Here is a 16349-nt window from a genome sequence, read left to right on the forward strand (position 1 = left end):
TCCTGGTTTTAATTTCTTTAAAATGTTCATCAATTGTTCTGTGTCTACTACTTAATGTTCATTTTCTTTGTAGTGAATCGTATAGTTATTGTGCTTATTGTTGTTCACATGCTCTATAGAATTTGCAGAAAATGGACAAGCTCTCTTTTTAACTATTTTGAGCTGACTCTCCCCAACCCCATCAGTCTCTGTCGCTGCATATATGGCATGCACGTGGACTTCCAATGAGGCTGCGTCAATCCCTGCATTATGTTGTGTGGTCTTCCCAACTGACAATCCATTTACCAACTGACATAATTTTTTGCTTTTCAGCTATTTACTTGACAGGAGGAGTTTGTTCCAAAGATCCTTGTGGTATCTTATTTGGCACTCCAACAGTTTTTCTTATATTGTATTCTTAGATCTTGCAGCGTAATTTTATCCTGCCTCAAACCTTGGTTTGTAACTTTTCTCGTTTCTCTTGCGATTTGAGATTAGTCCTGCACACTATTCGAATTGATTGGGGAAAGTGTTCACTCTCAGTATGAGGGAGGATTTGAAATTGACACTCCTGTGACAAGGCAAATTTCCTTATTAACAAATAGTCAATTACTGAACATGTTTTCTGCTTAAGAATGTAATTGATGCTGGTGAATCGTCCTGGAACTCCTCTAGTTTTCAGTGTGCATTATTATTCTCTTTACTTTGCTAGTCTCACGATTTCTGATGCCAGAATTCCTTTCTGGTGTGCTCATTCCCCGTGAAACTGATAATTGGTTTCTTTCTTTCTTTTTTTTTTTTTTAACAACAAATTTTATTAGGTCATTTTGCAATATATCGGGCAAAAGCCCTACAGTGACAAATAGGATCATTTGAATAATGTGTGCGTCATTAACCTTTCCCATAAAAATAAACAAGCCCTGCTGAACGTGCAGGAAAACCAATAATCGAAACAATATGCAGGCAGTGGGCAGATTCAGAAGTACAGTACATGATTCAGCAGATACAATATGTTAAACCCAATGGAATGATAAGGATGTGAGCAAGCAATAGAGCTCGGGGTGACGGATGGCAGGGATCGGAGAATGCCACTCACGGGTCCTCCTCAGGGAGGGGGGTCAAGTCAATTCCACGATATGTCGCCCATCGTGCCCATATCCTGCGAGGTTTCCTTGGACAGCCCCTGGCCACAAAAACTGCGATCTCTGCTTCCATACATTTGTCCAATTCGGACTTCCATTTGCCTATAGTCGGGGGAGAAGACTCCTTCCATCCCTGTGCTATGTCTCTCTTGGCAATAGTAAGGGCAAGGAACAGTAAATGCTGTTTGTAACGGTTCCCCCCCAATGTCATAAGTGGAATGTAATAAAACAAGCTGTGGGTCCAGATGGAGCACCCACCCCAGCACCTCATTAAGACATGTCCGAACCCTATTCCAAAAGGTCTGTAGGGCTGCGCAGGTCCACACCGTAAGGAAAAAGGACACATCCTCTCTGTCACATCGCAGGCACACTGAAGACTGGATAACCCCCATTCGCCACAGTCGTACCCTAGTTTAATACACTCTATGTAAATATTTGAACCGGATAAGTCTGTAACGTGTGGAGACGGCTGCACCCCTCGGACTAGCAATCGCTTCAGCCCAATCGTCATCCGTCAATTCAGGGATATCTGCATGCCAGGCCAGTCGGGTTTTATCAAGAGTAGCGGAGGTACGTGTCATCAGTGTTTGATATATTTGCCTGATTTTATGTAGCCCAAGATCCCCCATTAGCAGGCGACCCTCTAAGGGCTGGAACTCGGGGAGTGTCTCCATATTGCAAATCTGAGGGGAGAGTGCGTGTCGGAGCTGCAAATACTTATAAAATTGTGTCTTATGGAGGTCATAATCAGCCTGTAATTGTTGGAATGATATTAGGGTTGCGTCCCTTATAACATCCCCAAGAGACGAAATCCCTACCAGGTCCCATTCCTGGAACCCGCGCAGTGTGGTTGCAGTTCTAAGATACATACCGTGCCACAAGGGAGTTTGTCGAGTTAGTCTCCCTTTCCATCCCATTTGTCTGGTATTGGCCCTCCACAACTGTAGAGCTTGTCTGCCAGCTGGTGGTAAGTGGTCTAGCCTCGTGTAGCTATAAAGGAGATGGAGGGGGACTTGCTCCTTCGCAGTGGGCTCTATAGCATATGCCGGATCGGTGGGAGAATTATACCACAGTTCGTTGATTGCAAGGACATGTGATGCAACGTAATAAGAATAAATATCAGCTGCGGCAATCCCCCCACAATACGTAGATTGTGTACAGGTGCGAAGCGCCACGCGGACAACTCCACCATCCCATAGGAAGTTGCTTTGTATTGCATTTACTTGAGCTAACCAGGCATGGGGGCTAGGATATGGAAAATGTTGGAGGCGGTATAGGATCCGAGGCATTGAAACCATCTTAAAAATGGCAGAACGCCCATAGAGAGATAAGGGTAGAGCAGACCATACAGTTGTTTCGTTCTTGAGGGTGGTCAATAGTGGGGTGATATTGTGTGTCCAGGAAATCTTGGGGCACGGGGAGATGTAAATCCCCAAGTATTTGAACCCATCGGCGGCCCAGGACAACTGTGCAGCCCACGATTCTCTGCCTTGGTCTCCACACACTGGGAAGAGGATGGATTTTGCGGGATTGGCGTGGAGGCTGGTAGTGCTGCTGAATCCCCAAAGAATTTCTAATATTCGTGGTCCGGAATATCACAAGTCTGTCATGAAAAAGAGAACGTTGTCGGCGTATAATGCTATACGATCCGACCGGGACCAATCAAATCCCCTGAGCACCGGGTCGCTTCTGACCCAGGCCGCCAGAGGCTCGACTGCAAGGGCAAACAGCAGTGGAGACAGCGGGCAACCCTGGCGAGTGCCCCTTTGGATTGGGAAAGGGCGAGAGCGGTGTCCCGCTATTCGGACTGATGCCATCAAGTCCGTATAAAGCAGGGTACATATGCCCAAAAACGGGGTCCAAAGTGGATTGCCTCAAGCAGCTGAAAAAGATAGACCCAACTGAGTGAGTCAAATGCTTTGTCAATATCAGCTAACAATAGGGCAGCAGGCCGGCCTAAGGTGGGGGCCGCGGCGATAGCATTATGAACTCGTCTGATGTTATGTCTAGTGGCCCTCTGTGGCATGAAGCCTGACTGGTCGGGGTGAATCAGGTCAGTAATACACCCCCAAGGCGGTTGGCCAGGACTTTCCCCAACAATTTAGGTTCACAATTTATAAGGGATATGGGGAGGTATGAGGATGGGTCTTCCGGGGGTCGGCCGGGTTAGAGGAAACGCACAATCTCCGCGTGACGCCAGTCCCGTGGCAGACTTGCCAAGTCCGTCGCGTCTACAATGGTCGCTAAAAGATGAGGCCCCAAGAAAGGCATGTGGGATCTGAGGAACTCCATGGGGAACCCATTGGGACCCATGGCACGACCCGGTTGAATCGCACTAAGGGCGCTAGCCAATTCTTCCAGTGTGATTGGGGCCTCCAAACGCTCCCGGACTGAGTCAGGGAGGCAGCGAGGCGGAATGTCCACAAGGAACTCCGCTATAAGTTCAGGAGAGATCTGCTCCTTCCCGGCATATAGAGATGTGAAATGCCTCGCGAATTCTTCCGCTACCTCTGTCGGCGACGTGTATAAGGATCCGTCCGAGCCACGAATAGTAGGTGTGACTGCCGGGGCACCACCTGCCTGGCACAATCTATGAAGCATTTTACTAGACCTTTCCCCCCACTGATATATCCGATGTTGCGATGCCTCCGAGATCTCCTTGGCTTCGCCCAACAAATATTGACCTAGTTCTTGTTGTGCAAGGATCAAATTTCGGCGAAGGATAGGGCAGGGATTATCACTGAGTTGAGAGGATAGTGTTGCCTGGCGCATTTCTAGGGCTTCTAGCTGTTCGCGGCGCTTTCGCTTCTCCTGTGAGCGATAGCTGATTTCGTCACCCCGGACAGTCGGCTTGAGGGCTTCCCAAAGGATGGTACTCGAGGAGGCAGAGGAGCAGTTGTCTGCTAGATATGTTGTGATCGCTGTGTTAAGCATGTCTTGATAGGCCGTGCTGCGGAGGTGCCATGGGGACATTCTCCAGCAGAATGGGGGCCTGCGTGAGCAAGTATGGAATTGCATTGTGACCGGGGAATGGTCGGACAGTCCGCGGGGTCTATGCTGTACCAGCGAGAATCTATGAAGAAATACCCCAGGGGCAAAGAAATACTCTAGTCGGGACTGTGACCCGTGAACCGTCGATAGATACGTGTAGTCTCGCTCATTGGGGTGGAATTCTCACCATAGGTCTGCCCAGTCTAGTGTCGATGCCAGAGTATACAGTTTGGTCGGGCCCGATGGTGGCGGGGAGTCTAAGGTGCGCTGTCGGTCTAAAGGCCCCATGGTGTCATTACAGTCGCCACCCATTAAGGTCAGACCAGTCGGAAGGGATCCCCAGACCCCCAGTAGTTTTTCAATAAAAGTGGCACTTAATGGTGGGGGGGCATAAATGCCTCAGACGGTGATCTGTGCACTGTATATCGTGCCTGTAACAAAGAGGAATCAGCCACCAGGATCTGCTCTGTGGGTTATATGTTGAAACTGAACTCTGCGGTGTATAAGAACCGCCACCCCCCTAGAGCCCCTCGTGAATTCTGCATGGTAAACGTGACATAAGCCAAAGCGAGCAAGGCACGGGGCGTACGTTCCCATTAAATGGGTTTCCTGCAGGAGCAAAATGTCCGCCCAATACCTCTTTGCCCGTCGCAGGACAGCCCGTGTTCAGCAGCCCCCGAACATTCCAGGAGACCACTGTGAGGTCTCCGAGGGGGTTTATCTCACCGGGTGACATTGGGCTCTAGATAGAGATCGGACAAGGCAAAGAGATCTGCATAAAGGATAATAGGAAAATAACCCACTGTCTGCGTATACCGAATACATATGAACATTTTAAAGCAACACATCCAAAGGACCATCCCCCCCAGCCCCCACCCGACATTACCAAAAACAAGGACCATCTGTCGCAGTGTATACAGCAGTGGACCCCCAACGTGGGGCCCCCAGATGACACACCAAAAGTTCCCACCCCACCCCAGAACTCTAAGATAACGGGGAGTGCAAGACGCCTATGGCTTAGCAGCCCATGGTCAAAGTCCCATACCCCCCTGGAGAGCGACATTGCTGAGAGAAATTCTAAACTTGTACATTGTCTTACAGATCGCCAGTCGGTCTGTGGAGCAGTTCAAGGTCATCAGAGCGATCGCTCAGGGCTCGGCGACATCCTGTCCGACCCCGGCCACTGCCGCTTCTGGGACTGAGCGCGACGTGGCCTCTGATTTCGTGAGCTACGAGAGGAGTCCGAGTCTATGGCCGATGGAGAGTTCGCTCGGAGCTGTGGGCGCTCATCTGACCATTCGAAGACCGCCTCGGGGGTGCCGAAGAAGAAGGACTTGGAGTTATAGATTACACGCATCCGGGCAGGATATAGCAGCATGTACTGTACATTCAATTCTCCAAGTCTGCGCTTCGCGGCCATGAAGGATTGGCGTTGCTGCTGGACCAGGCGTGTGTGATCCGGGAATACCATGATAGAGCGGGAATCGTGTATAAAGCAGTCTTTGTGTGTCCTGGCAAATCGCAGAATAGCATCTCGATCGGCATAGTTCATGATCTTTGCAATTACAGGCCTTGGGGCTGCTCCCGGGGGGTTGTGACGATTCTGTGTCAGGGCCCTGTGCGCACGCTCTATTAAAAAGGCAGAGGATAAGAGATCGTTAGGCAGGATTTCTTTGAGCCACTTGGTGATAAAGTTCGTCATGGATACCCCTTTACAACCCTCGGCCAGGCCCACGAAGCGCAGATTGTTCCGCCGAGCGCGGCCTTCCGCGTCCTCCACCCTAGAGGCCAATTCTTGTGTGACAACGGTCAGCTGGTTGACTTTCTTTTGAAGGGAGGTCACTGAGTCTTCCACAGTCGATCCACTGCTTTTCGTAGATCTTGGCGTAAAAAGCAAACCTCGGATCCCACAGCGCAGTTTTTAGGGTCTAACATATCCCGGGCACTGTTAATTGCTGCTAGGAGGGCCGCGTTATCCGGGGCCGAAGCGGTCCTATCGCCGCCCACGGCGCCCCAGGCGGCCTTAGTATACTGGTCCATGGTGCCCTGTTTGGGGGCAGCCCCACCAGGCCCGCCTTCACACATCCGGATGATCGGCCCTGGGCCGTGCAATAGGTAAAAGGACGGTGGGTCCACACCCACTGGGCCGGCGGCAGCCTCACGCCGCTGAGCAAGGATGACAGAGGCCCGGGAGGTATAGTCACAGTAGGCACATGGCGCTGACAAAGGATCGGACTGTGTTAATCAGGGTTCGACAGTGGAGAGACAGGCCCCTCTGCCCAGCCCCGCAAGTCAAGCACCTGGGGTGGGGGGGGGGGGGGGGGCACCGGTGAGGGCCGCGACAACACACCAGCCCTCCCGCAGCTCCGGCACTCACGTTTCCGCCTCCCCAGGGCAGTGTGCCAGTCTTTGTAAATAGCCCGGGCCAGACAGCAGGGGTTCGTGTGAGCCCACCCCACTCACGATCGGGGCGTCTTTGAGGCCTTTCATGTGATAAGCAAGGGCCGACCCCACAACGTGTACCTCACATAATGGATGTCCGTCCCCAAGTGCCCAAGATCACAAATGCTCCCGATCCCGGTCCGTGAGCTGGGCCAAGCTTGCACTGATTGCGGGAGGGGGGGGGGAAGGATAACGGCGGGATCTCTCACCGTCTGGGGCTGCGGGCACAGGAGCCGGACTCCACTGGCTCCAGGGGCTGGGACTCCTCCACGGCACCCCCAGCAGGATCCCAGGCGGTGCCACGGAATGGGCACCACTACTCCTCCGGCGTCACTTCAGGGGGAAAGCAGCGGTAGAACAGGAGGAGGAGGGGCCGGCCAGCGGGCCTCCCGTGCCAGCACCGTGCTCCACGATCATATGGCCTGCCAGGGGCACAAGGCACTACACCCCTGAGGTGCGTGTCCGGGGCGCCGAGCAGTGATAGCAACCGCCAGGGCAGCGCTGCAAGACCGGCGCCGCAGCACCCTTGGCACCGCTCCAGCAAGATGGCGGCCGCTGAGGGGGAAGGGCTGGCGGCGATCTCCACTCACCGGCGCAGTTCACAACGGGAAACGGCCCGCCAGAAGCTCGGGGCACCCCCAGCTCGAGGTCTGCTCACCCGGGCATCCAGCAGTGTCCGGACCCCAGCTATGCACGGCGGGCTTCGGGCAGATCGTGGCAGCGGGAGTGGCGGTCGGCGCTCCGATTCCAGGAGTTGAATAGATCTCCGCAACTATGCAGCCAATCGCCTTATCGAGGGGGTCTCCGCTCTTCTGTGTAGCTGGGGTAATCGACTGAGCCAGGTGAGTCGTTCTCCGGGCAGGATTTTGCAGGATAATTGTCGGATTTAGGCGTGGGTGGACGGAGCTCAACTAAGCTGCGTCCGCCATGGTGGCCTGTCAAGCCACGCCCCACTTCTTTCTTTTTTTTGATGAATTCTTTTATGTGCCTTTATTTGCCGTTTACTGGTCGTTAGCGTTGATAGGGCTATGCCACCTTAATAGGGCTCTTTCGAAAGTCCTTCTTATGGGGCCGCCTGTAATATCTGGGTTGAAGTCCAAAAGCGCTGCTTAGCCTGTTTTTTTTTAATGGGCTCTTAAGCACTACTAAGAGTGCGGAGAACTGAATGTTGCTCAGCGGCAAAGGGGTGGTTACCACAGGTGAACAGCTCTCTATGCGGGCACAAGCAGCACCGGCCTAACGCCAGCCGCATACATGCAACGCTGGAGAAGCTGTAGCCTATTGCCGTCGCGGAGCTCGCTTCAACCCCCCGCACCTGTTGCTGGTTATGGCAGGGTGAGGCGCACAACAACCAGCAGACCAGGCAAACAGTTGCACCTGCTGTATGCGGATAGCCCAGGCAGCAAACGGCAACCAGTGGCTGCCCGCCCGCCTTTCCTCCACTCACGTTTGCATCAGCGCATGCTTTCCGTGCCTCACTCCCTCCTCATCGGTGGTGTGTGTGTGTGTGCTCCTTGCTGGTGGAACACAAGTGGATGGCCGGGCCAGACACACCGAACCTGGTAAACTGATTTCTGGCAGGCCTGGTCGAGCTGGGCTGTGCACAGTATCTTCAATGCTCGCTTGCGTCTACCCTCACTGCTTCCGCTTCCACTACTTCCTCTCCCTATCATTGTGGTTTTCAAAAGGTAGCCAGGGTTTGTGGATTCCCCTGGAGGGAACTAAGAAAATACCCAACATTTTATTTGGGGGGTAGTGGGATGTACTGTGCAAAAGAAGTATGTGATTTTATCTTAGAACTGCTTCAACAAAAGGTTTGCTGTGCTAAAATCATCTTCCTCCCAGCCTTCACGAACAGGCATATTTGTAAAACAAATAATTTTTACCAAAGTTTTGCAATGTTGTGAGTGAAAGTCAAGTTTTAGTATTTTTGCAGGTTCAACCTACTTGCGGTTTATAGTGTAAATAGTTGATAAACCCATGGGTGAAGATTGAAAGCTATACATTTCTGAAAAAGAGACAACATTCTGAATTCTGTAAGGGAACATTTGAGTAGACCAAAGAGACTAATCACTGGGATCAAACACTAATAAAAATAAGTTGCAAATAAACAAAAAATACAGAAATAAGTGTACGTTTTTTTATCTGTATATTTTTGCCTCCATGGACGACTTACAAAAGTAGTGGGCCATTAGATCCATCAGAATTTTCAGGTCACAAGGAATAAATAAAGAAAAAAAATAAAACATATTTTGTTGATTATCTAACAATATCTGATACCCAGAGCCAGCAACTAACATGCAGCTGATAATGTGTTTTCATCTTGCACAGACCATGCACCAATTTATATGGTAAATCTAATAAATACAAAATGAGAAAACTATGCATGAAATGTGGCTAAGAAAATAAGTTTAGGAATGGTAGTTATTTCTACAACTCTGAATTTGGCGTTACTTAAAATATCATGTGATTCAGGGGGCAATTTGTCAAAAATATGTTGTTTCTTGCACACTGGAAGACATTTTGAAGCCAAAATTAATTGGTAATTAGTGTTCTTCTGATTTGTGTTCTCACACTTATTTAAAAAAAAAAAAGGTACCCTACTTGTGTGGGTGGGCCTGTTGCCTGTGACAGAAAAAGTCCCTGAACACAACAAAGAAACAGTAAGATTTTACCTTTCAAAGTCGCTCATTCTAGCAATGTGGGTAGCTGAGGTATATCCCCCAACCTTCACCCAGGAGGTCAAAAGACAGTGTGTCCAGTGCGTCACTTTTAAATAGTTATAACACCCCTATGGTGAATCTGGTTTTATGAACCGCCACCCAGAACAAATTGGGGGTACTGCGGAAAAGTCTGTGGGACCATTTAGATATGGGATATCTCTGGTGGCTAGTATACCTACTTGGGGGGGGGGGGATCATCCTCCTTCTGCACTTCCCAAGCAGAGGAGATCCATTAGAGAGAGGTACCATCTGAAAAGGGACATTCTCGCCTTTCCAACAGTATCTCTTCCATGATGAGCATTCAGGAGAGCCTGGATAACAACTTTCAGTCTGTGTGATGCCACCATGCATGGCACACTACTTATCATACAGATTGAGAATAAACAATCTCCGACTACAAGAGAAGCTCTTCCCTCACAGCTTGAGATTTCCACCAAAACAGAATTTTTGGGGGGGTTTTATGGCTTCAGTTTTTATGCTTTGATGGGCAGATATAAAAGGAATATTTGTGCATATTGTAGTGTACTCTCGATTTAAAAAAAAAACAATACTCACAGCCTGTCCCAGATCTCACTGTTTTGCCAACTCAAGTAGACTCAGGCCACTACACAATGAAAGAGAAGGCAGATAATGACATCTATTTTCACTCAAGCCTGTATCTATGGAAAATATCTACCCTATTTTACTCTTTTCCCTCGCATCATCCATAGTCTCCCATACATTATGAAATAGTCCCTCACATCTGAGACTGGGACAATCTGGACTAACCCTTCAGGATAATTACCATTGTATTATTTTGCTTCAAGCACCCAGACAAAACACTGCAAAATTAGTAGCTAAACATCTATTTACCTATCTGGGGGAGGGTGATAAGCTAGGTTGCTTACAAATTGGCTTTCACTCTGGGAGTGGGACATAAACTGCTTTGGCAATGTTTGTCCAGGATCTATAAACCAACCTGGATAAAGGAATTAATGTACCTACTGTGTTTGAAAAGACTGATCCCAGATCCTCCTAGGTGGACACAGACAAGTTTGTATTTCTGGGCCTGTAAAAGCATAGTTTGTATCTCCAAAAGACAATGTTCAAGCCCTTCCTTTTCCAGCCTTTCGCTTATAGTAATTGTTTTTGTGCATAACTGTTGTGATTTTAGGTGATTGTTGTGTCTGCCCCGCTCTCCGGTTTCCGCAGTCGTCCTCGCGGCCACGTCCCTTTTTCGTGTCCTCCCCGCTCCCGCCTCCCAGCTGCTCCTCCCTCTTGTCCATAAATGGCGACCGCGCGGCGCAGGTGAGTTGACCTGTTTTCAGGACACCCCCGCGCCGCACGGCCCCCAGCTGTGTGAGCCCCCTCGTGTGCCCTGCTGCTGCTCGCAGACTCGTTTTGCCCTCTGCCTGCCTCCCACTGTCCCCCAGCTGTGTTCTAGTTCCTTTCTGTTATCTCTGCATTTTGTAGTTGTTTTTGTGCATAACTGTTGTGATTTTAGGTGATTGTTGTGTCTGCCCCGCTCTCCGGTTTCCGCCGTCGTCCTCGCGGCCACGCCCCTTTTTCGTGTCCTCCCCGCTCCCGCCTCCCAGCTGCTCCTCCCTCCCACTTGTCCATAAATGGCGACCGCGCAGCGCAGGTGAGTTGACCTGTTTTCAGGACACCCCCGCGCCGCACGGCCCCCAGCTGTGTGAGCCCCCTCGTGTGCCCTGCTGCTGCTCGCAGACTCGTTTTGCCCTCTGCCTGCCTCGCACGGTCCCCCAGCTGTGTTCTAGTTCCTTTCTTACCTCTGCATTTTGTAATTGTTTTTGTGCATAACTGTTGTGATTTTAGGTGATTGTTGTGTCTGCCCCGCTCTCCGGTTTCCGCCGTCGTCCTCGTGGCCACGCCCCTTTTTCGTGTCCTCCCCGCTCCCGCCTCCTAGCTGCTCCTCCCTCCCACTTAGCCATAAATGGCGACCGCGCAGACGCGCAGCGGTCACGCGCAGCGGGAACGCCGATTGTGCGCCGAAGGCGCGCCAAAGGTAAGCCCGTCTGCGCCCGGACCGCTCCCAGTGCCGGAACCCCTGGCCCCTGCCGATGCAAGACTACCAGACGGACCTGCGACGCCGCCACTCTCTACGCACTCAATGCCGGCCAGAACCCTGCCTGCTACCGAGCCACCCCGAGACGCACCCACGGACCCTTCGCCTGCCAAGCCTGCCGATTCACCTGCTACCGGACCTGCACCACCAAGTCGAGCACCAGCAGCAACCACCTGAAGTGCATTATGCTCAACACCCGCTCCGTCCACAGGCACGCCATGGAACTCTGGGACCTACTCGACGCGACAGCACCTGACGTTGCCTTACTCACCGAAACCTGGATGAACGCCTCCTCAGCGCCCGACATCGCCAGACCGATACAAGATCACCCGGAAGGACCGCATCAACCAGACGGGAGGAGGCATCGCCATCATACACAAGAACACCATCCGCATCACGACTAACTCTGACGAAACCTTAACCGCCGCCGAACACCTGCACTTCCAGATACACACTGACCCCAAGACCACCCTCCGAGGCACCCTCATCTACAGACCCCCGGGACCACGCACACAATTCAGCGAAGACATCGCAGACTTCATCAGCCCGTACGCCCTCCCCTCCGCTGACTACATCCTCCTAGGGGACCTCAACTTCCACCTGGAGAACAACAACGACAGGAACACCACTGCCCTGCTGGACAACCTCGCCAACCTCGGACTCAAGCAACTGGTGAACACCCCCACCCACTACGCCGGCCACACGCTTGACCCCGTCTTCTCATCCAGCAAGCACATCTCCTTCAGCCACGCCACCGGACTCCACTGGACCGACCACAGCTGCGTCCACTTCAGCTTCAGAAGAACTATAACCCACCACCACCCGCAACAGGCCCCCCGCCGGAGCTGGAGCAAGATCACCGCCGAGCAGCTCACCGCCTCCCTCAGCCAGAACACTCCCGCCAGCACAACGGACCCCAACGAAGCAGCCAGCAACCTCGCCAAGTGGCTGACCGCCTGCGCCGATGACCTCGCACCACTAAAGAACCCTCCCAGCAGACCCGGCAGCAAGAAAACCCCCTGGTTCACCAACGAACTCAAGGAATCCAAGAAAAACTGCCGCACCCTCGAGAAAGCCTGGCGGCATGACCAGACCACAGACAACAGGACCGCCCTCAAGCACGCCACCCGAAAACATCATCAGCTGATCCGCGCCACCAAGAAGTCGGCACTCAAAGAACGACTTGACAACAACGCCCACAACAGCAAGGAACTCTTCAGCATCGTCAAAGAGTTCTCCAACCCCAGCGCTGGATACGACGACATCACTCCCTCGCAGGACCTCTGCAACTCACTCGCCTCGTTCTTCCACCACAAGATCGCCGACATACACAACAGCTTCGACGCACAGACAACGCACCCTACCACCGAACCAACGCCCGCCACCATCACCCTCTGCAACTGGACCCCGATCAGCACCGAAGACACCACCCACACGATGAACTCCATCCACTCCGGATCTCCAACCGACCCCTGCCCACACCACGTCTTCAACAAAGCCGACGCCATCATCGCACCCCATCTCCGGAACATCATCAACTCCTCCTTCCACACCGCCACCTTCCCGGAGAGCTGGAAACACGCCGAGCTGACCGCCCTCCTGAAGAAACCAACGGCAGACCCCACCGACCTCAAGAACTACCGTCCCATCTCGCTCCTTCCTTTTCCGGCCAAAGTCATCGAGAAGACCGTCAACAGACAGCTTGCCGCCTTCCTCGAGACAAACAGCTCCCTCGACCCCTCGCAGTCCGGGTTTCGGGCCAACCACAGCACCGAGACCGCCCTAATCGCAGCCACCGACGACATCAGAACCCTGATCGACAACGGGGAAACAGCGGCCCTCATCCTCCTGGACCTCTCTACGTCGTTCGACACTGTCTGCCACCGCACCCTAGTGAAGCGCCTCAGCAACATTGGAATCCGAGAGAAAGCACTGGAATGGATCATCTCGTTCCTCGCCGGAAGAACCCAGAGAGTCCGCCTCCCCCCCCTTCAGATCCGAGGACACCGAAGTCATCTGCGGCGTACCACAAGGATCTTCACTCAGTCCAACCCTCTTCAACGTCTACATGAGCCCCCTCGCAGCCATCGCACGCCAACACAACCTCAACATCATCTCCTACGCCGACGACACCCAGCTGATCCTCTACCTCACCAACGACCCCACCACCGCCAGAGCCAACCTACACGAAGGGATGAAAGACGTCGCCGACTGGATGAGGAACAGCCGCCTCAAACTGAACTCGGACAAGACGGAGGTCCTCATCCTGGGATCATCACCCTCCGCCTGGGACGACTCCTGGTGGCCCCCGGCCCTGGGCACCGCTCCCAAACCAACAGACCACGCACGCAACCTGGGCTTCATCCTGGACTCCTCCCTCTTGATGACCGGACAAGTCAACGCCGTCACATCTTCGTGCTTCAACAACCTGCGCATGCTCTGCAAGATCTTCAGATGGATCCCCACCGAAACCAGGAAGACCGTCACCCAAGCACTCGTCACCAGCCGACTGGACTACGGGAACACCCTCTACGCCAGAACCACAGCCAAACTTCAAAAAAGACTCCAACGCATCCAGAACGCCTCCGCACGACTCATCCTGGACATCCCCCGACACAGCCACATCACCGGACACCTGAGAGACCTGCACTGGCTCCCCGTCAGCAAGAGAATCACGTTCAGACTCCTCACCCACGCACACAAGGCTCTCCACAACCTGGGCCCCAAGTACCTCAACGACCGCATGACCTTCTACACGCCCACCCGTCAGCTACGATCGACCAGCCACGCCCTCGCCACCGTTCCACGCATCCGCAGAGCCACCGCCGGAGGAAGATCCTTCTCCTACCTGGCAGCCAAGACTTGGAACTCCCTCCCCACCCTCCTTCGGCGAACCCAAGACCATCTCTCCTTCAGGAAGCAGCTCAAGACCTGGCTGTTCGAGCAGTGACATTTCCCCCTCCCCCAGCGCCTTGAGACCCTCCCGGGTGAGTAGCGCGCTTTACAAATGCCGTGATTGATTGATTGATTGATTGATTGATAGCTTTGATGAAGGGGTCCACAGGAGCACTGAATGTCCCCTGCCTTTCAAGATTGTATTCTTACTTGTAGACCGAAACAGAGACGGCACCAATCGCCATGGCTGTCTGCTCTAAGGCCCCTTCCACGAACTACTGACATGGGGACATCTTCAGGAGCTCTCTTTGAACAGGAGCTCTCCTTCAAGGCCAAGATGATCTTCTGATTCTATGCTTTTGAATTTGCAAGGCAGGGTTCTTCCCTTTCTGCCATCAGACCTTCACCCTAAAGTGATGACTACATGTCTTCTCAAAATTGGAATGCAGCATACTTTATGCCTGGGTCTTCCAGACAGACCACACAAGAAAATGCATAGTCCACAAGGTTGATGTTAAATATATTTCAATATGATACAGTGAACCAGAGTCTCACATTAAAAGTTATTTGCTTGACATACAGAGTACAGAGCCTACAATGGCAAAGACTGCTGCAGAAGAGATAATTCTGCTACTGCTCGAACAGCCAGGTCTTGAGGAGTCTCCTGAAGGCCAGCAGGTCCTGGGTCTGTTGTAGGTGGATGGGGAGGGTGTTCCAGATTTTTGCGGCCAGGTGGGAGAACGATCTGCCGCCGGCGGTCGCTCGGCGGATGGAGAGGACGGTGGCGAGGTCAGCGGAGCGAAGCTGGCGGTTTGAGAGTAGAAGGTGAGACATTAGTTGAGGTACGCTGGTCCGGTGTTGTGGAGAGCTTTGTGAGCGTGGGTGAGGAACTTGAAGGTGATCCTCTTGTTGACGGGGAGCCAGTGTAGGTCTTTCAGGTGGGCTGTGATGTGGCTGTGGAGGGGGATGTTGAGGATGAGGCATGCAGAGGCGTTCTGTATACGTTGTAGTAGTTTCTGGAGTTTGGCTGATGTACCTGCGTAGAGACCGTTGCTGTAGTCCAGTCTGCTGGTGACGAGGGCCTGGGTGACTGTCCTTCTGGTACCGGTGGGGATCCATCTGTAGCTCTTGCGGAGCATGCGGAGGGTGTTGTAGCAGGAGGAGGAGACGGCATTCACTTGCTGGGTCATTGACAAGGCGGAGTCCAGGATGACTCCCAGGTTGCGTGCATGGTTAGTGGGCGTCAGTGCACCTCCCAGTGCGGTCGGCCACCATGAGTCGTCCCAGGCGGAGGGGGTGGATCCGATGAGGAGGACCTCCGTCTTGTCCGAGTTCAGTTTTAGGCAGCTGATCATCATCCATTCGGCGATGGCCTTTATTCCTTCGTGGAGGTTGGATTTGGTGGTGGTGGGGACCTTGGTGAGGGAGAGGATCAGCTGGGTGTCATCGGCGTATTAGACGATGTTGAGGTCGTGCGATCTGGCAATGTTGGCGAGCAATGTCATGTAGATGTTGAAGAGTGTCAGGCTGAGGGACAATCCTTGGGGTATGCCGCAGATGATCTTGGTGTCTTTAGAGCGGAATGGGGGGAGGCGGACACTCTGGGTTCTGCCAGTGAGGAAGGAGGTGGTCCAGTCCAGTGCTTTGTCGCTTTATAAATCTCCCTACAACAAGCAACATTTACAGAATGCTTAACAATAGGTCAAATATCTCCTTTACTGAAAAGAAAGGATCCTCAAGAACTCAGTAAGTTCAGCTTATTACAAAATTCCTAGAAAGTTGTATATTGTTAGGGACAACAGGTTTTTTTTTTGAATTCCAGTCTGGGTTTAGAGATGGTCCAAATACAGTGACAGCCATCTTGGAAATTACCAATGTCGTTCTTTGACTCATGGACAATGGAGGCTCATGCCTGCTTATTCTCGGTAGCTTACAATGCGGTCAGCCACAAAATCCTTATTTACACCCTAAAAGACTGTACAGGCTTCACAGGTAAAGTAATGTCATACCAAGAGAATCGCTCATAACTGATTAGAATATATCACGCACTGTCAAACCCATCAGCAACCTCACAAGGGGAACCCCAAGGACCAATTCTAGTTGTGCCTCATT

At 52.3% G+C, this 16349-nt stretch overlaps 1 protein-coding gene across 9 annotated transcripts in view; it reads right to left on the reverse strand.

Annotated features, from left to right (window-relative positions):
• Positions 1-16349, reverse strand: part of OSBPL9 (oxysterol binding protein like 9) — a 1355357-nt gene that overhangs the window by 1322200 nt on the left and 16808 nt on the right. The gene's annotated exons all lie outside the window — the stretch shown is intronic.

Source organism: Triturus cristatus, chromosome 4_2 (genome assembly GCF_964204655.1).
Source record: "Triturus cristatus chromosome 4_2, aTriCri1.1, whole genome shotgun sequence".
Lineage (NCBI taxonomy): Eukaryota > Metazoa > Chordata > Amphibia > Caudata > Salamandridae > Triturus > Triturus cristatus.